At 37.0% G+C, this 22,018-nt stretch overlaps 1 long non-coding RNA gene across 1 annotated transcript in view; it reads right to left on the bottom strand.

Moving 5' to 3' along the window:
* The window catches only part of LOC139600296 (uncharacterized), a 77,443-nt gene extending 55,667 nt beyond the window's left edge, over positions 1 to 21,776 (bottom strand). The window contains exon 1 of the long non-coding RNA XR_011682473.1: positions 21,399 to 21,776. This is a non-coding gene — a long non-coding RNA (uncharacterized lncRNA). The remainder of the gene's footprint in view (positions 1 to 21,398) is intronic.
* Between the last annotated feature and the right edge of the window lie 242 nt (positions 21,777 to 22,018).

Genomic DNA, 22,018 nt, shown 5'->3' with positions numbered 1-22,018 from the left:
AATGTTGACCTCTGATGACTTTTGCAGTAAATAGCAGCAAAAAATATATAACTCTCTCGTGCTCTCACCTACTAGAGCACCAATATTTTCTACCATCAAGATGACAGGTTTTTAAAGTGTACCTCAAACCCTGTGCTCATTTAAACAAAAAAAAGAAAAGAAAGCAGAATTAAAGGAAGAAGGTAAGAAAGCCTTTCTCAATACCTATTCAGACCTCTTGCATTTTTGAGTATAGACTGTTCTCAGATAATGAATAAATATCATTATTCTATCAATATAACTTCCATATTTGACTCGACATTTAAAACAAACTAGCATGACAAAAGAAAATAAAACAAAACCAAAAATCTTCATACCTTTCTGAACAGCATCCAGGGAACAAAATATGCCAAGAGGAAGCCCATGTGATAGCTAGAATTCTGCCTGTCTAGGTTACAGATTTAAAGTAGATATTGAATGTAGCTAATGCAGAATGAAACTAGCAGTAGAAGATATGGAAAAGGCAAATCAACAAGAGGAAAAACCTGAGAGCTAAAACCAGTAAAGATCATAATAAAGTACCACAAGTGAGAATTTCAACCATATGTTTGGGGAGTTTATATAAATTGACTTCATGAGATGAAATAGTTTTGCACTAGGAATTAGAAAAAAAATTGTACCATGAGAAGGTACAAACAGCTGTAGGAACTGTTCATTCATGACTAGCTACTGTCACATTATGATGCATTATCTCCATTAGGGCAATGTGGGATGCTCCACCTGGCAGTCAACATTGTTGACTGATGGACAATGCACATCTGTTCTCAAAGACTGTAACTGATGGACAGAATACATCTGTTCCCAACATCTGTAACTACACAGCATCTGGGGTTTTAAGAGGATCCAAGGATGAACTCCACTGACTTGTTAACTATGCAGCTCTTGTGGTTCCAATGAAAAGCTGAAGCAAGCATTTCATCATCACCTTAGCCTTAATTTCTATTATATAGGGAGAACAGCCCATGCTAAAGTGTGATTTAGCACACCTAAGGTCTGGATTGTCTTCTAGAAGTGCCTGCCTCTGTGCCCACAGACAGAGCAAAAGACAACACACTTCTGACTCAGTCATCTTGGTTATGTATGTGAAGTACACAGGATGAATGTGGCCTCTGTATTGTGCTCAATCAAGTCCAGCAACCCAAAGTCTTTAAAATGCAATGAGGTATGAGGCCACAGAGGAGTGTTGAAGAGGAGATGTGATTTAATGATACTGTTCTGGTCTGCTCATTTAGGAGGAATTTTTTTGCCAGACATTCACCTAAGTTCATCTGGAATGATGCTTTAGTGCTGTGAATGCTTTTATATGCACCAATAAATGAAATGTCCCCATGAGTCACAAGTTCTGTAGATATTCACACTCATTAATTAGAAAAGAGGTAAATTTGATGGATGAGAAAGCAAAATCTTATTTGGTCTCACCACCCACCATCAGAAAAAATGAGAAAGGAAGATCCAAAGCTCAGATTTAAGTATTAAGATTCAAAATGCATCTTAATTTAATTGCATTTCACATCTAAATAATAAAAAATTTTGACTAATAACAGTTTATCTTAAATCACTTATAGCTTTGTGTGCTATGACCCAGATCTTGTATAGGTGAAGATACTGCAGACATGAATAAAGATTTATAGACTAGGCCAAAAGAGCACAAAGGAAGACAAAGCTCATGAATCCTCTCCCAGACAGAATCTGAACTGTTCAGCTTCAAACCATAGGCTATATCCATCAGATATTCCTGTTTCTGTTCATTTGCAGAATAATGGTACTCAGTAGCACCAAACACTGACATTGTCCAAGGACAGGAAAAGTCAGTCAAGGAGTCAGGATCTAATTTGTGAAACAATGCAAGTAGTCGGAGATCATAGAGGGAAGGTGAGGGTCATAGGGCCAGAGACATTAAATCACAGGCAAGTAGTATGTATAGATCCAATTTCAAAGTGACCTTGCACTTAAGCATATCTTTTATTTTGCTCATGATTAATTATAAGCATCAAACCTGTGATGAGAGATGTGAATGATTTTGCAATAGACTGTGTGGATTAGTCCAGAAAGGGCTTTTTTCATTGTTGTATCTATAGCCATAATACAAGTAAAATAGGATGGGAGATAATAAATTAAAGAATATGATCAATATCCAGGCCTTAGGTATGATCTTAGGTGTTTACATACCAATTAGCATGCAAATAAAATCTCCTGTGTCACAGCTGAGAATCACAGAATCACAGAATATCCTGTGCTAAAAGGGACCTAAAAGGACCAGTAAGTCCAGCTCCTCATCCTGCACAGAATAACCCCAAAAATCACACCACGTGTGTAAGAGTATTGTTCAAGTGCTTCTTGAACTCTGTCAGGCTTGGTGGTGTGACCACTTCCCTGGAAATCCTTTTCCAGTACCCAATCACCCTTTGAGCGAAGAACCTTTTCCTAATACCCAGCCTAAACCCCCTGACACAACTTCAGGCCATTCTCTTGGGTTCTGTCACTGGTCACCAGAGAGAAGAGATCAGAGCCTCTTTTTCCTTCCTCACTTCAATTCTTGTGAGGAAGCATCCGTCCTTGTAAGGAATCTGTAATTTCCCTCTCTGTCTTGTCTTTCCTAGGCTGTGTTTGTTAACAGTAGCAGCTATGAATTTGCATATGCCTCAGTATCAACTTGTGTGTTCCAATCTTATAAATCAAAAGCAAACTCAGTAAAATGTACATTTCTGTTTCACTATAAACAAATTTGACAGAATTTTGTCCAGACTATCACTTATGTCTCTCCACAGTAGCAGGTTCTGAATAAGACATGCACAACTCAAAAGATCTATTTCCAAATCATTAATAACAGCTATAAATCACATATATCCATTTCTCCTTTAGCAGAAGACAAGATATGAGCCCCAATTCAAAAGAGCATGTACATCAATAACTATGTTTATATATCAAGTATCAGAAAATTAAAATAATGCAAGTTTTCTAAGTGGTGCACAAACCATCCTGAACATTTGTGACACTTTCTCTAACACTATCAATTCAGGAACTTTGTAATTATCTGAATTGCAACAAAAATTAAATGTCCAAATACCACTAATATATGATAATTTATGGCCTATTCCTTCATGGCAAGTGGGGTATTACATGTATTATACTTAATAAATCCTATTCCAATTTTGCAGAATGACAGAATGGTTGAGGTTGACACAGACCACTGCAGATCATCTAATCCAATCCCCAGCATATTCAAAGACCAGGTTGCTTAGGACCATGATTAAAACAGTCTTCAACATTTTTAAAGATAGAAAGCATACAAGTTCTCTAGGCTTGAGGACTGTCATAGTAAAAACAAGTGTTTTCTTGTGTTCAGAAGGAATTTCATGTGTTTTGATTTATGATCATTGCCTCTTGCCCTGTCATTGTGTACCACTGACAAAAGTCTAGCTAGGTCTTCTTTCCCTCCAGTTATATGTTTATACACATTGATAAGATCCCCTGAGCCTTCTTGTCTCCAGGCTGCTCAGACTTAGCACACTCAGCCTCTCCTGATATGACAGAGGCTCCTGTCCTCTAATCACCTCAGTAGTCCTTCCCTGGATTCTCTACATGAGAAGAGAACTACATCCCTTCCTCTCTTACATGAGGAAGCCCCAAACTGGATCAGTCACTCCACATTGTCTCACCCTCATCAGTGGAGGGGAAGACTCACCACCTTTGATCTTCTGGCAGCACTCCTCCCGCTATGCCTGTTTGCTCTGGACACAGTTGGCTCATGGGCAGCCTGTTGCCCCCCAGGACCCCCAGGCCCTATTCTGCAAAACTGCTCTCCAGTCTGTGGGCCCACAGCATGTATTGGTGCATGGAGCTTTTCCTCCTCCCTTGCAGGACTGCCGAACTGCATAAGATTCCCATCTGCCCATTCCTTCAGCATGAGTAGGTCTCTCTGGATAAGAGTACAAGCACATTGTCTATCAGCCGCTACTCCCAGCTCTGTGTTCTCTGAAAACTTGCTGGCAGCATACTTGATCCCATCATCATCCAGGTCATCAATGAAGGTGTTAAACAGAATCTATATTGGCCCCTGGGATACAATGCTGGTGACTGCCCTCCAGCTAGACTTAGTGCCAGTGATCTTTGAACCAGGTAGCTCAGCCAGTTTTCTCTCCACATCCCTGGCCACCCAACTGCCCAGAACAGCCTATAATTTTAACAGGTTATGTTAATATTAAAATGCATTATATCATGTTTTAATTTATCAGTGCTAAATAGCAAAGCAATTCACCTGTTGCCAACCACACAGGGTCTGCTGTGATAAGTCATAGCTGCCCAGATATCACAGGTCCACAGTAAGCCCAGGGGATGAAAGATATTATTGACTGGTTATGTCTTCCACCTGTCTGAACTCATGTCATCCCTGCAGCCATGGCAACACATAATTCTGGCCCATCTATGGTCAAGGAGTCAAAATCAGAGGGTGCATTGTAGAAAGAAATATAACAGCAAAAAAAAATCCTCCCATGGTTACAGAAAACAGATTGTTGTGCTGAGGTGGGTCAGGAACAGTATTGCTAACCTGGAACAAATATATTTACCATAAATTTTAGAAGTATAGCCATGGATAAAGTTGGACAGCTATTAACTGAGCAAAATTGCATCAGGAGTAGAAGTCTTATGCTCTAAATCTAGAAATTTGATATTTCCAAGTCTGGAAAGATCACCTAATACTCCCTGTAAGTGCTAGTTGTGGGTAATTAATCTAAACCTAAATGAGACATTTAAGATAGAAGTAAGTCAATTTCTGTATACGCCTTTTTGTCTCAATGATTATAGAAAGTCTTTAGGGTGTCTAGGATTAGCTTAGATGCCCAATTCCTAAAGGTAGACATAATGAAATCTACAGTCTGAAAATTATCTGAATGAGGAAAACAGAGACCTTTGGAAGTAGTACACCTGTACAGATCCACAGAGAAAGAAGTCTTAAAGAGAATAAATGGGTTATTTATGGAGCTTAGTGATCAAGAGTGTGATGATGGAGGTGACAGTGACAGAAGAAAAAGAGGAGGAGTGAAAGCAGTCACAGGGCAGGACAGTAGATCACACGTGGACTTGTAAAGTTGAAACTGGCAGCAATCTAACAAGGAGATGTCAGATTTCTGCATCACCTTGATAAAATAAGCAGAGGGAGGCAAACCTAGAGAGAGAACTTAGGTTAAGATCTAGGAGTCACAGTCATTAAGCATGTGAGTGGGTAAAACCAGTTTAAAAGGTACATATAAAATGTGATAATGAAATATGTATTAACTTAATTAGCATCATCAGAGACAAATCATTCTTTTTTTATGTATTTAACTAATCTATGTGAATGGAAAAAGGTTGAAAAAAAATTTTAAATGTAGACTAAGGACAGCAAAAAGACATTAATGTTCCAGACAGTTGTCAAATTAACCAGTCAGCCTTTGATGACAGTGTTTAAGAAACCTAAAAATGTAATTGTATGAAGGTTACAATGGGTAACTCCAAGGTAGGAAGTATTTGTTCCTGGCAAAATTGCCCCAAATGTGTTTGAGAGACTTACAGACACTTTCCAGGAATTAATATTTAGAACAAAAAGAGGAATCTATTTTTTCACATTTCCTATGATTTGTAAGATATGTGGTTTACTCTGCTAGATTAAGAGCTCCTCTCTTCCCCCCACTACCAACATCCCTATGATAATATCAGCATCTCTATATCTGATATTAATGTCTTTTAGACAGGGAGTTCTACTTTCTCCTAAGGATTATGCCTATCCTCATGGAAATATTCAACTCTGAGTGGTTCCAATCTCGCTGCTCCTGGATATTTGTTTTCTGTGTTATTTTAGTCTGCCTCTGAGTCTAAATATTTTACGTTCTGCTTCCCTTCCACTCCAAGCAAATAAAGCATCATGTTGACCTTAACTTGTTCTAGGAACATTACACCAGAGTCTTGAAAAGATTCTTGTTTAGGATGATATTTTATATTTTTTCAATTGTTTGGACTGTGAATCAAAGGAGCTGCTCTATTTGCAAGATAACTTTGAGAAAGGCAAGAAAATAAATTATAAGAAAGTTATGAGTAAACTGCTTTGCATGGAAGTAGGAAAAGTGCAGAGGTGAATACTGTTATATTTTCGTCATATTGTTCATTTTAAAAATCTTCACTGTAAGCTTTTATCAATATAACCATTTATTAATATAACCATGTATCAATATAAGCAATTATTTATATTGATAAAAAGACTACTCCTGTTTAAGGTAACACAGTATTTATCACTGTGTTCATAAAGAAACATTATTAAATCCAATATTCTGTATCCAACAGTAGCCAACACTGTAGACTCCAGGGTAAATGACCAGTGCACTGATTTGTAACACTCTGCATCTCGAGCAGTGATCTATGTTGCATGTTTCAAGTGTAACTTTATTATAACTGAAAATTTAAAGCACTGCATGTATATCATACTTATTTGCTGAATTCACGACAAACTATTTGTTATTCTTTGATGATTTTTTCATCATGGGAAGGAAGATGCCCTGAAGGGTTGAGGAGAATGAGTATACATATGTAGAACCCAGAAATATTCGATCTCATTAAGCAATGAATATTGTCAGTGTAGCACAGGAATGAAAGAATATGACATTGCTAGTCTTATTTACACAGATGATTAGAAAGAGATAAAGTAGCTGACCCAGACAGCTAATAAATACAGCATTAAAAACGCAGCATTTTCTGCCTTATTTTTTCTGACCTACTTTTCTTTCCCATAATTGTCTTACAGTTATATCTGAAGTTCACATATTGGTTGCATCCATTATTCTGGCTTCCTAGTTATTTGTTAAATTTAGTGAGAATTTGTTTGATTAGCTTTGATTTAGTTCCTCTTGGGAGCCCCGAAGGACTGAGAAAGATAAGCATAGTAGGTCCTACACATGTACTCTATCTCATTAAGGAATGAAAACTGCTGGGTTAAGGGGAGAAAGGAGGAGAAGGGTTATTCCTATTTACACTGATCTTTTCAAAAGCCAAGGCATAATTCTCTATGTTGTTAAATTGGTTTTATTCTGGTTTAACTGTTTAAAGTAACTACATTCAACAAACTTTGGAGTTCATTCAAAACCAAGGAAGTTGAATACTTCTCAGTATATGAGGTTTGCATCCTTAATGAAATTTTTAAAAATTACTGGACGAAATCTTACTTTTTCCCTATAAATCTACTTTTTCAAATCACTTTGTCATAATAAGAGTGCCTCACTAATGTGCACTTCAGATCTTGATCTTAAAAATGCTGGTTGCTGGCCTTGAAAAAACCTATACATTTATTTAAGTAACAGAGAGACTATTTCAACCATTAACAAAGGTAGCACTTGGTACTCAGTCTTCTTACTATAGTTACCTAGGCCCCTTGCAAGAAGTAAAGCAGAAAGAAAATAATGCAAAATGTTAATCCTTTATTTTTTGCTACTCTTGTCAAACTGAAGTGTGTGATTTATTAGATTTTCTATGTACTCTTTGTGCAAAGCTGGCTATTTCCACACTGTGTGTCAGGCCATCCTATGCAAACTGGTGAAGTATCATTCTACCAGCTCATTAACATTTCTGTTGCATTTTTTAAAAGGAGCGTTAGTTATATTTGCAATTATAGTATTTGCTCTTGAGAAGGCAAATGAAGATGCATTTTTTTCAACATTTTGATTATTTTCTTCTTTATTTTTTTCCAAACCTTTTTCTACTTTCCCATACATACATAATTATCTAGATAAACACATAGAGAGGTACAGTGGGAACACATTTCCTTTTACATTTTTTCCTCTTTAGAGTGTAAGTATTTTATCTTCATTGAGAATTTAAAATAAAATTCCTGATATACATCAACTTTGAAAAGTTAATGAGTCACTTAGATGCATATTCAAATATAGAATTAGTTCCTAATAGACCTCCACCTCACAGAGCATATGACCTTCCTTAAAAGGACTGTCAAAATTACAACTCCAGTATGCTGGAGATTGTGGAATCATAGAATCATAAAATGGTTTAGGTTGGAAGGGGTCCTAAAGATCATCCAGTTCCAGTAGACCAGATTGCTCAGAACTCCATTCAACCTGCCCTTAAACACTTCCAGGGATGGAACATCCACAACTTCTTTGGGCAACCTGTGACAATGCCTCACCACCCTCACAGCAAAGAATTTTTCCCTAACATCCCATCTGAACCTACCCTCTGTCAATTTAAAGCCATTCCCGCTTGTCCTATCACTACATGCCCATCATGGGGACTTTTCCTTTCATGCACAGGGGCAGAGGTACAGACAACCATGCTGGGTCTTCTGAACAGCTGCATCACTTTTATGAAAACATAAAGGCTAGCTCTTTTAAAACATTAAGGATAGCTCTTTTAAAAATTAATTTTTATTTATGATGAAAAGTTAGATTCTCATGTAACCTCTTGATAAAAACAGCTTTACCCATCTGGAAAGTAATCGTCACTTGTTGTGAAAGTGTACATAAAAACCCAAAAGTTGATAATGCTTGAATTTTTTATCCCACCCCATCCTTACCCAGTGCAGAAGATTCTAACTTACTGGTTATAATGTTATCAGTTTATGAATGCATGACAGTCTTGCTGTATTCAGTAACACACTGAAGGATTACAGAAGCATAACATGAAATTTTCTTTAAAGGAAACCCAGTCCCTGAAGCCAAGTCTAAATATCTCAACAGAATGATGAGGATTTTTGTAGGAAATTGGGAAAAAAATCACCACTCAATGACAGCACTTTAGAGACTGGTCAGAGGAGATCAGACCGAGAAGGATGCCAAGGCAAGTGTCTAATCAAATGGAGAGACCTGTACCCAATGAAATCTGTACTTAATGAAATAATTATTAAATTTAGAATTAGACACTTTTCTCAACATGCAGTCAAAAGATGACAGGACCTTGTCCTTTAGGGACAGCAAAGAGAAAAGCTTTCACAATTTCAAAGAATTCCCTGCCAAGGTGTTGGAAAAGCCATAGAGCCTCATCAGAGCTAATGTTTTGAATCCTGGCCCTGTCTCCTTTCCCAAAAATGCCTCACATCTCAGAGCCTTGATGATCACCTTCATTGTTAGCCCACAGAGGGATCAGCACAGAGCAGATGCCCAGCAGCCAGGTGTTATTCACAGCCTGGTAGCCAGGGACAGGATTTTCCCCTCAGTTACAGCTTGACACTTGTCCAGGTGTTTTCTGCTGAGACATACTGAGATACTATAACTTGCACCTTTTACAGTTACTGTGAGGCAGCTTGTTCATTAAACAGACAAACAAAAGATAAATAGGGGCTCACTATTAAAAACTAACCCTGTGTCTGTGCTGTATGATTGCTACAATGTTTGAGGCCTAATTTAGTGAAGGCTATCTGAGCTTGATTAAGAAATGAGAACATTAAATAGGTTTTGTTTTGAAAAAGGTCGTTATTTTTTGATTCTTATCTATAGCAATTTGCATTCCCTTGTCCTTACTACTGTCTGGCATGTATCATAATATCATCCTATCCCTTTAGTTTTGTTCACTTTCCTTTCATACTATCACTTAATTATCCCTTTTGTACCTCTAGTCTGTGGTCTCTGGGTCTCTAATACATGGCTGCACCAATTTCACCACCCCCAAGGCTAGTCAGGTTAAAGATTAATGAGTAGACCTTACCCAGAGGCTTTACAAAGGTTACACATAATTACAAATGGGTCTTTTATGCAGTGCTGAATATGTGAAAGCTACCAAAAAAAAAAAAAAAAAAGTAAGGGAAAAAATAACAGAACTTATGTATTTAAGTCAGCCATTTAAATCTTTTCAAAAACACCCAAACAAGTTAGGAAGTTCTACCCTTTGTTCCAAAGATGGTGATAAAAACAAAAACACCATATGGTAGAAATTAGTCTACATCTCAATCTTGCAACATCACTGCCTACTAATTCTTCTTTCAAGTTGAGTAAAATGTTTTGCACTAAGATGTAGAGAGAAAAAGGTCTAAATTTGCTGGTAACTCTTCAGTTCTTCAGTTAACTAAATTCTCATATTTGACCATTTGTTAAAGGAAAAAAACAACCAACACATTTCTCCCATAGGAAAAACCTTAAAAGATTGCTTAGCCTAGCTGCTTGGTGAGAAAGACATATGTTGGCTAATTATCTTAATCTTGTGTCTTCTTAACTCACAGAAATACCTTAAAATGCAAACTTAGTATCTGAGACAACACTTTCATAAGTGCAAGTTTAAATTTAGGTTCATAGAACCATGGTATCATACTAATGAAACAGTCTGATTTTAAGTTCTAAATTCCACCAAGTCCCATTTAAGTTATGGCAAAATACTTTGGAGTCTGTCTTCAGGCACTGCTTGTTTATAAATTGAGATTAATAATAAAAAACATTTTAAAAAGACAAAAAGAAAACCCCAAAAAACTTCTACCTTTCATATTGTGATATTAGCATTTAAATAATGGGCTAAACTTGTCAGAAATGTCCAAGGAATTTGATACTTCAGTGTCAAATCTTTTTGCTTCCAATTCTGGATTGTAAGACTATGTTCTCAGAGGTGCTTTGTCTCTTAGTTTTCAGTTAAGCTTAGAGGTGACTGAAGCTCTGTGGAAACACTGCAAGTTTTAGTATTATTGCTTTTTACAAATCCTTACTGGGGAAATGACAAAACCTGATTACTCAAGAACACTTTTATGCAAAAAGTGGCACCATTCACTAGTGATGCCACTCTTCAAGAGTAAGAGACTAACAGAGAACCCATAAAACCACTGAAGTCCTACAATTGTCTTTGAAAGTGATCTAAGCCCAGATGATTTGTATGTTTATTTGGATTCTCATGTAAGCATTTACAATACAGGTGCTCTGGTTTTATCTGCTGTTTTCTTTCTCTTTTGCCTGGGAGCAGTATCCATCTAGCCTTTATTCTAGTCATATATGAGTTTAAGTCTTTCAGCAAAAGGCTGTTGAAAAGATATAATCTAAAACTTTGCATTTGACCACTAAGCAACTGGAGTTCTTATTTGAAACACAAGATAAATTGTTGGATTTCGTTGTCCTTCTGATTATTAAATATAATACTTTAGCATTGCATGGTCAGGGACCAGGTCCCTAAGTGACTTGATACACATTATGCAAACAGCTAAACAATCTTTGGATTAATTTAAAAATTATAATTTATAATATCAACTTGTAGCTCTTATGTGGTTTATGATTAGTTTATTAAATGTGAATACCAGAATTTGACATAGAGCTCAGATTTTTTTTCCTCGCACAAGTGAATTACTGCAACTCAAAGCAAACATTACCATTTTCAGTTTAAAATTTTCATTTCTGGAATTGTTCTTTCTATTCAGTAATAACATACTTTTATAGCTGATTACAAAGTAAATTTAACATCACAATATTTTCCAGAAGGAAGCAAACATTGAGAACCAAAAGGAAAGTAAAACCACCCAGACACATAAGAGAGCACTGTTTTTCACTGCAAAACTTGTCTTAAAAGTGAGACAGGTTTATTTAAGTTTTTTATTAAAGAGTGTTGAAACTCTGCATGATATGTAAGATACTTCCACATATATAACTAGTTTCTATCTCTTTTCTAGACAAAGTTGAGCTACTCTGCAAGTAAGGAAGTGATGATCCAAAGGCAAAAAAACCTCAAAATATGTGAAGAAAAGAATCTTAGAGTGCTTAAGCTGGAGGAGGGTAATTATTAAATTTTTGCTTTATTGTAGTTTTTCGACTACAAAATTATTGCTTAGTTCAAAAGAAGCCATGCTTTTGAGACCAACAGACACTGCCCTACCAGTAAGAGCCAAGTTTCCTTTTGCAGCATAACCAGAATCTCTTGATTTTTTTCTATTTTTTTTTACTTTGAAGTAAAATATTTTACAGAGTATTTCTTTGTTTTCTGAGCCATGAATAAGAATTTCTTATTTTAGGAAGAGCATTGCCAGCAGGCCGAGGGAGGGAATCCTGTCCCTCTACTCAGCCCTGCTATGGGCCACATCTGGAGTACTGTGTCCTGTTCCAGGCTCTTCAGTATGTGGAGCTCCTGGAGCAGGTCTGGTGTAGGGCTACAGAGAGGAACAAGGGACTGGAGCATCTCTCCTGTGAGGAAAGGCTGAGGGAGCTGGGCCTGTTCAGCACCAAGAAGAGATGACTCAGAGGGATCTCATCAATATCTATCAGTATCTGAAGGCAGGGTGCCAAGAGGATGAAGCCAGATTTCTTTTAGTGGTACCAAGGAGTAGGACAAGAGGCAATGGGCAGAAACTGATGCACAGGAAATTCCACCCAAGTATGAGAAGGAACTTCTTCATTGTACAGGTGACCATGCACTGAAAAAAATTTCCCAGAGAGGCTCAGGAGTCTCTCTCACTGGAGATATCCAGGAATCATCTGGCTGCAATCCCATGCCATGTGTTCTGGGATGGTCCTGCTTGAACAGGGAGGTTGGACCAGATGACCTCCTGTGGTCCCTTCCAACATGATCCATTCTGCAATGGGTACAGAAGCAGGAAATAGTCTGTGTCTAGATTCTAAATATTTTATTTTTTGGTGTACCAAATTAAGATTTCTCCTGCTGCCTTGGAGACGAGGGAAAGATTGAAAGAAAAGAAGAAAAGAAAGTAGAAAAGAAATTTTGTATTGTCTACTGATAGATTCTGCTTTTCTTCCAAAGGCTATTTTAAAATTACAAAGATGTCTCACAGTTCCCATCAATAAAAGATACAGCAGAATTCTTTCTCCTTGGACCTGCAGAGCTGAACCCTAGTCATACAAATAGATTCACACTGGCTTCACTAAAGCAGCTTGTTGGGTTGATACAAACACAGACATATATTCATATAAAATTCTGTAATTATCAATGTGCATAACAATTTGCAGGACAGCCACCTCATGTCTGTGTCTGACTGGCTTTAATTACATTAAGAACAGCTAAAAATTCTTGTCCTCCTGCCAGGCTGCCACACTTTTAACTCTGTATGAGGCTTCTAGGAAGGAAAATAAGCCTGTGTGCAATCTTTCATATTCATGGACTTCTATTGTTTATTTTACTTTCTTCTAAGCTTGAAGTAAATAGGTACCTCAGTTATCAATATGAAAACAGAGAATTTTGTACAGATTACAGTTTGCATGAAAGCAAAGGACAGCACAGCATGCTTGCCAGTGCAAAGTAGGAGAGTAGAGGCATAAACCACATCCTTATATTGTGCAGAAATCGTTCTGCTGGAACTTTCAATGTGCATGAGAGGCAGGTTTGAATGTCCAGCTGCATTTTCCACTCTTCCTTTTGAAGGCAGCGAATAGAAACTGGAAATGTTTTGATTCCTAAGCAGCATACTGAAAAAAATTTGTGAGGAAGTGGAAAGAATGAATATAGCATGTTCCTTTCTCTAAAGGGAATAGTCAAAATTACTGACAAAGCAATATCACTGCATGGATGTGGTTTCTACTGCTGTGTTAAGACTTCTCTTTTTGTCAGTGCCCACACCTGGGTACCTACAGACCCATGGCAATGTTACACTCTTACATCAGTATGCCTGAGTACTAAAGGTACAAGCCAATAGTATGGGCTGCCAAGGACTATGAGATAGTGACTCTGCTACATTTCCTTTAAAGTGTGCTCTATTGATTTGGTGGTTTTTCCTGCTGAGTGTGTTTGTATCTTGATGGCTTGCATATCTCTAATCAAGTGACAAAGAAAATATAATTTAGATTATTTGTTTTACTCAATTGTAGATCCATTTAAATTATACCAAATTTGCTTCAGTTTTCAGATGGCTGTTGCTCAAGAACAGTGAGCTGTACCAGATGGGTTTACTGCTACTGAAAACAAAAAAATTAAACAGCCAAATTGAAGCCTTTCTTCATCTGAATTTTCTCAAAGTCTTTTTCTCAAAGTTTTTTGGTGACTTGAATTTCATAACAATTGTCTCATTAGGTGGCACATGGAAGTGTCCTCAAACCATGAGCCTAGGGGTACCACTGCACTCATGTACACATCCACCAGCAAGTAACTTAAACTGAACAAAATCATAGATCATGGAGGATGGTAAAAGCAGTATAATAAGTACTTCTGCTTTTAACTCAATAGCATGGGTTTTATTCAGGTTGCATTCTAAGAAATATGTAAGCTAATGATACCTTCCATTAATATAAAATGACATCTTCTATAATTTTTTCCTGCCTTCTATGTGGTTCTTTTTATCCCAAAACCACTTTGTTTTTTCTCTGAAAATATACATACAGAAAAAATGACAGCTATTCTGCGTGGTGGAAATAGGAAGAGATTTTGAGTATATTTGAGATTAGAGGAATTTCTGAAACATGCAATATAAGTAGGGTGCTTCCGTTTTTAATGAAAACTGCATTTGTAGCAACAGAAAAAAGGAATACATGCAACATGTAGCCATTACCTTAGTGCTACAGTGTTGTGCTTAGCCTGAATGGTCAGGGCTTAAAAACTTGTGCAGCCAAGTTGAAGTTAATAAGCTAGTACCCCTAAAGAATATGTATTAATTATTGGAGAAATGTAGACCACTAGGAAAATAAACTGGGTTAAACCAAATACCCAACAGTTCATCTCCAACAATGGCCAGCAACAGATGCCAATAGAAAGGAGTAAAATAGGTCAAGCACACAATGATGCTTTCTCAGCCTCCAGCAATATGTGGCTCTTGGCTTTCCTAAGCCAGAAATGTCATTTTGAGGTGGTGTTTGGGGCCAGATTATTAGGAGTTGGGTGGCTGGGAGGGAAAAAAAGGTCTTTAAAATTGAATGTTTGTACTGTAATGTGTCTATAATAAATTCCTAAAATACTACTCAAATTCAGTTTTCTTATAGATTGTTTCCTAAAGAAAACCTACAGGAGCCTGTAATATTTATTTCTAATTGGGAGTGGGAAGGTGGTAAAATTATGCAGAGGAACTGAATGTTTTCATTAAGCTATGAAACCTCTATGATATAGCTCACAGTACTTTAAGAAAAATTACTCCTTTGCAAGTTGGTTAGTATTCACATGTACTGATGTACCTACTCTTGTGGGATATTGAGAATTAGAAAAATTATTGAAAAGAATCCTGAAATGCCACAGATGTCCCAGTTCAGAGCACCAGAGCCACAAAACATTTAAGAGGAGAAAAAATTCCAACTAACCAAAGAAACCCACAACAAAGCAAACAAAAAAAACAACTCACCAAGGAGCAAAATGAAAATAAGGCAGCATGCTGGATACACTGTCATGTAACCTTTCTATCCAGTTCTTACTTCCCCTCACACTCTACTTCTTCCCTGAAAACTCACCTAAGGGAAAGTAATCTCAACCTAGAATCAGCTTCTTGGAGATATAACCCTACAAAAGCATACTGGGGAACATTAATAGGTGGGTGGATATATGGATGAAAAAGAAACCATAGTACCTTTAATGCTAATCAATAGAGCTTAATTGGAAACAGATCTCACTGACAGGAACTGCTTTTGAGATCACAAATATGACATAGTCATCTAAGAGTACATAATTTGACACAGAAGTTCATCACATTCTAAATAATAAATTTGATATATTACCAAAAAAATTCATTATGGTATATATATATATTCAATGAATTAAAAGTGGCTGATAACCATCACCTAATAGGAATATTTTTAGTCACATCTCACCATGATCTCTTCTTGCCTCCACACTAGTCAATACTGTTATCAATGATCTGGAAGAAAACATCATTAATGGTAAGGTCTACAGATCACACAAAAGCAGTAAAGGGGTAAATTAGGATAAGGATAGGTCAGTTTGACAGAGCAATCAAGTTCACTTAGCAAGATGAGACCATCTGAGCATTATGCTTTCTAAAGCAATTGAATTTAAGGACAAGCATCTGTGAAAATGGAATTTAGGTCAAAGATGAAGGAAGGAATGTATTTGAAAAAGTGCTGGTTTTGAAGTGATAAATAGACAGTGTTTCCAACACGACCTCCTGGTAAAAAAAAGGAAAAAAAGCCAAGCTAAATTCCGAAATGTTCAGACAAGCATATTCAGAAATTAAAAATAATACCGAGAAGTACAAGCTACTTATTCCACTGTATATAACCAATATTAATATTAACAATATAGCAAAAAAAAAAATCTGTTGGCTGCAAAAGAGGATGCTTATAAATTAGAAATGTTTAGTGAAGATGTGAAATAACTTCCTAAGACCTGGAAAATCTCACTTTTCCTAGAAACCTAAAGCTGAATCCTTTTAATGTACATGGGAAACATTTTGAGTTGGTTTGATCACTGTGCATGTCAGGGAAAAAATTCTGGCTAGCAAACAATGATTAAAAAATCTTCCACTGGTTTAGAAGTTAATCTAGACAAATTTAGAGTAGCAGTAGGTGATTTTTTAACAATAAAGCTATCAATTAGTAGAAGAATTTATTTCACAACATGGTAGAACATCTGTTACTTCAAAGCCCTACCTCCTGTAAAATATATTCTTCACTCCACTCAAACTTGTAGATCCAGGAAAAAGTATTTACAGAAAAGATGCTCACAAAAATCTGTACATGAGTGGTCTAAGATGTCACTATAGATGAGAAAATAAAAAGAGAGAAAAAAGATGCCCACAATGAACCAAGAGGAAAGTAGCTTCCTTGAAATGTAAAATAAGATTATTTAACTATTTAACTAATGCTGATGAGGTATACCAGGTAACCATTTAAATATTTCTCAATTTTTTACTCTTCAGTATTCATCTCTGCAGTTCTAAACAAGGCTAGTAGCAGAGGAAATAGATTTAAGCACAACCCGGCCACAGAAAGAGAGAAGGGGATGCATTTGTTGGAAAATGGATTGCTGTATAATTTGGACAAGTTTGCTGCTGTTGAGGCACTCAGAAAATGAATGTCCAGTCACCTGTGGTTGATGACCCTCAGCCAGCAGTGTAAGTGAAAAGCAAGTGACACAGGTCAGAACACAAGGGGAAAGAATCATGTGCAGGACTGAGTCTACACAGGGATGTTGTAGGGTTGGATAAACATTTTGCACACTATGTACAGAATTGTCGCTTCTGTGCACTTCATCCAAAACGCACTGAGCTCAGCCAAGCAAGGGAAAATATGCACAGGTATTGAAGAGGTCCCCACAAGAGGTGGCTCCCTACAAGATGTGTAGCTGTGCCCACCTGTAATAGGCGAGCAGCTTCTGATGATCCAGTCTTCTCAATCAGTCACAGACACAAGTCAGAGGCTTGTGTATCTCATGTACCCCTCAACTTCCATATTGTTACCATGTTTCTGGTTATGACTTGTGAAAACATATAAATACTTTCATATTCATATTCCACAGACAGATTAAATAATTATTTTATTGTTAGAATGTTACCTAGTTTCCTTTTATTTTCAAAATCAAAGTTTAGGCAATCTAATTATCTTTAGGGTTTTATTTTTCTGTTATTATCTCCAAATCAAGAAGATCTGGGGTATTCACACAGTAGTCTACAGGAGTATTACAATTGGATTATCTTTGATGATATTTACTTAATGTACCCAATACAGGTCAAAAGCTCCTAATAAGAAAGCAGCCTGAACCACATCATAGTCCAGACAGCAGAATCTTACATACTTCAGGCTGTGCTGTGGGCTTGCATACACTCTCCCTGAAAGCCATGTATCAGCCAATCAATCAATGTTTCCAGCAGCTCCTAATTAGCAACATTCCAGAATGGACTGCATCATGAGTCGGTGCCACAGAACAGCTCAGGACAGCCTGTTTGTGTGACAGAAATGTGTTCTCAACACAAGTGCAGATTATGCCTGATGAAAGTTTTCTAAGTATTTGAGCTTCAGTGTACCCATGGCAAATAAAGCCAGAAGCTCTGTCCTGTTTATAGCTGCAATATATAAAGGTCAAGGAGGACAAGTCTTAGAGAAGCCCGTTTGCTCATAACTGGACAAATACTTCTCAAAGCAGCTGTTTTAGACAGACAATAAAACTCTCTGAGCATGACCCTATCTCTGAATGCAATAATACATTTGGGACTACTACTCCAACTCCTGAACTAGTATATACTGAGGCAGCCACCTTCCTGTCTCCTACCTTGCTAGAGTAGGTAAAGCTTTTTAAACCTGCTAATGACTATTAGTGTCATAACACAGAGGGAAAGAAATTTCTGCCAGACACTCAGACAAACATGTCTTTATTTTTAGGACCAAGAAAAAGCACTTTCACCAACAGCATCCTCCTGGAAGTTTTCAGCCAGTCAGAGTACATGTTCAGCACCCAGGAAGAGATTATCTTCTATGACTGTGAGCTTGCAGCTCAAATTCACAGCTCTCCCAGCAGAGCAATTGCTAATGCATGTTGCCTCTGTGCCCTGTAAATGTACACTCACCCTTTTACTCCATTTTGCTGGGTTCAACTTTTATTTCAGAGACACATAAAGGCCATCATCACTGGTAAGAGTGTTTATAATGGAGTAAGAAAAAATATCCTTGATCTATCACATAATTTCTATGTGTGACGACTGAAGCTTTCTAGGTGGGCTCTCTGTTTAGCAAAAACCTGCCTTGAGTATCTCACTGGTATCTCTGGTAACACAATGTGAAAAACAGTGTCTGCTCTATAACACAATAAAATTGACCTATAGCTCAGTCTGTTTCTGCTAGCTGAAGGTTATTTTGCTTTGACATATCCTTGCAGTGTCCTCTGCTTTAATTAATAATGTTGCTGCCATGTATTATGAAAGTCACTCTTTTGCACATACTGGTATCTTTCCAAATTAGGCATTTTAAAGTTTAAGCCTTAAGAAATGCGTATTTTCAATCAAAAGTCCAATCTATTTACATGCACAGGAGCTGAAAGATTTTTCATGCAAGTTGTTGTACTCTTAGTTTTTTATTATTTCTGCTTGAGCAGAAAGCAATAAATATGTCTTGAGACAAGGGAGAAAGTTAATAAAAAACTGTCCTTTCCTCTTTGTGCTAGACCCTGTTTTAAAACCAGCTTGTCTTTCATGAACAAATTAATTGGATTAGCTCTGCTTCAGCCACAAAGGACAACATTTTGAGGCACAGGCATATTTGTATAATGAACCATCACTGCACTTTTATAGTAGGGGACTGATCCTGGAATTGCATTCAAACAAGTATTATTACTAGCATCAACATTACAATTCAGTTTGTGGGATGCAAATAAGATGATTGAAATGAAAGAAAAAACTATATGGTGAAATAGGGTATAGAAGGGAGGCTTATCCTACACAAGCCAGCTAGTCAGAGGGAAGGTACTCACTGTCAAAAGATATTAAAATGGTGACCCTAGAGATAGAGTCAATGAAAATTTCACCCTGGTTTGAGAATAAGTCAACAAAATGAATAAGAATTTATTAATTTTTTTATTATTTTGAAAAGAACAAAATAGTCATCTATTTATCCTACTCCCCTTCATCATGTTAATAAAATTTTAAGTTGAAACTATTACACAGTTCATTTTACCCAACATTGCTCATTTCTGTTTATGTAAATGGCTTTACCCTTCTCATAATGGCATGCATTCCAATCTCTATACTTTACAGCTTTCATTGATCTTCATTTATGCTTTATACAAATAATTTTGGGGGGCTTCTGAGTCTTTGTGAAATAGCTCAGAATGGGTCTCTGTCTGCTACAATAAGAAATAAATGAATAAGAAATAGAATAGTCATGAAGGAACCTAACCTATGAAATTGAAATGGCTTTAGTTTATTAAAAAAAAAAAAGTTCTCCTTTAAAAATTAAAGTGATCTTTTGTTTCTGTTGCTGGCTATTCCAGGGCTGGCTATTGATACTGGAAGTCCTATAAATGACTATTTTCCAGGGTATTATTATGCCATATCCTGTATGGATCATTTATCACAGAATATTATTATTATTTGATCTTTTGCTTAAGTGTTCAAAAACCATAATGCTTAATAAGAAACAATTGGAATTCGTTCTTAATTGAGTTCCTAGTAAATTTTTTTAAAGAGGACTGGCTTGTCCCTTAGTGGTCAATGAAAACTTGCCAGTGAATTAGACCATAAGGACAAATATCCTCTCCCTCTCCAAAACATATAGAACATCTAGTCATGTCAGACTTTCTGTTGTTTGGGAAGTTGATTTCACAGAGTTATCAATTATTGCTATTTTACCTTCTTCCATTACACAAGGGCAGCAGCTAAAATAAAACCATAACTTCTCATTCTGGATGTTATACAAACAACCACCAACAATTAATGAGGGTCCCAAGAAACTTTCAGCTGCAGACTAATGAGGAGCATTTATCCCTGAGCAGAACATCCTGAAGTTATAGATTTGCATCTGCTGCTAATCTAAGGTGGGAGGGAGGTTTTTGCACCTACACCTGGCCTGAATTCACACAGGGTACCATGCATGATGGAGGGCACTGTATTCCAGGCTTCTGCATCCAAAGGAACACATACACAGATGTCTGGAACTAGGTCTGGAAGATTGGGCATTCTTTAAAGAATCTTTCTATGTAGTCACAACCTGCGGCTTGCATAGACTCTTTCTTTCTTCTTCTTTCTTCCTATATTGTTTGTGAACAAAGTACAGGTGATGAATTTTTAGCATCTGTATATATCCACTTATAGAATCTAGATACACCTTTCAGTTATGAGAGGCATAAATCCTTATTAACTATTAACTACTGTTATAGGTAGCATAGAATTATTCAAGCAATAAAAGAGTTTATTTTTTCCCTTGGTTAGTTGTAAATGAGCCTAGAGGGAGCCCAGGAGTTCTAAGTTAAGCTCATTTCATACCTACAGCAATAGCTTTAAAACCTAATCCTGGATATGTTTATACATTTTTAATAGGACCCCAATTTTACATACAGCATCCTCCAGTGGCTTCAGCTGCTGCAGAATTCTCCTGAATAGTTTTTTACTGTTAGGCTCAGCAGGTTCAATGCTTGATTATCTTTCCTCCAGTTCAATATCTTCTCTTTTCCTTTTGTTATACACCAACAAGGGGACTATATGCAGGTTCTCTGTGGAGAATGTCTTGTACGTGAACATGCAAGCAATGTGGAATCGATCCGGCTGAATCCAGTATTCAAGGAATTTAATTGAATTATTGAAATTCAGGGTTGAACCCCTGGGACATTGATCCTCTATTGTCAGCCTCAAAACCAAGGTGCACTGGCTGCTTGATAATGTGTTCATAGGATTTGCAGGAGAAGGGGTGGTGAATCAAAGCAGTGACAGTATCGCTAACTGACAGAAAACAGAGGAACTGATGCTGAATACATTTAAAAATAAATCGATATAGACTGGCCTGATTGAACAATTCTGGCAATGTGTTGTGCTGGCATGGCTGCTGACTTACCAGTTTAAGAGTAGGCTCAGGATTCATGGTAGCTGGAAAGCTGGAGAGGCCTTTTGCTGCAGCAATGCATTTAACTTCAAGACAGAATATTTGCTCATCTGTTTTCCTTGCCAGAAGCCAGAAACTATTGCTACAGCTGCCAAGTGAAACAAAACAGGATTAAAAGAGAAAATAAATGAAAAAATAATACCTACAAAAAGGTAACAAATAAAAATCCAAAGAAATGGCTTTCATCTATACTAATATAAGTGTATGTGCTTTGCTTATTTTCTGCAGATACTAAAAGGATCTTTGAGAATATGAGGCTCAGGTCAACTAAAAGAAAAAAAGAGAGAATGAGAAAGAAGTTTAAAAACATTAATGCAAATAATGCTCAGCCCTTACTATCTCTACTGAGACCTAAGTCACATCCTTCCTCAAGTCCAGCTGCTGGAAAAAGGAGACAAAGCAGAGAGAGCTGTAGGACTATTCTGCCCCACTGCATGTTGTTTCACCCATTATTCTCTCTCACCAATTCACCTGCTTCATTCAATTTATCATTGTCTGCTTCCCTTGAAATGGGACATGAGAACACTTGTCTGAGCTGGATTACACAGATGTAGCTTTAGCTGCTGCAAGAG

The sequence above is a fragment of the Agelaius tricolor genome, unplaced genomic scaffold (genome assembly GCF_023055355.1).
Source record: "Agelaius tricolor isolate 1412-34295 unplaced genomic scaffold, bAgeTri1.0.p SCAF_26, whole genome shotgun sequence".
In the NCBI taxonomy this organism is placed as follows: Eukaryota; Metazoa; Chordata; class Aves; order Passeriformes; family Icteridae; genus Agelaius; species Agelaius tricolor.
The sequence above is the reverse complement of the archived record's forward strand: the minus strand, read 5'-3'. Positions and strand labels throughout refer to the sequence as shown.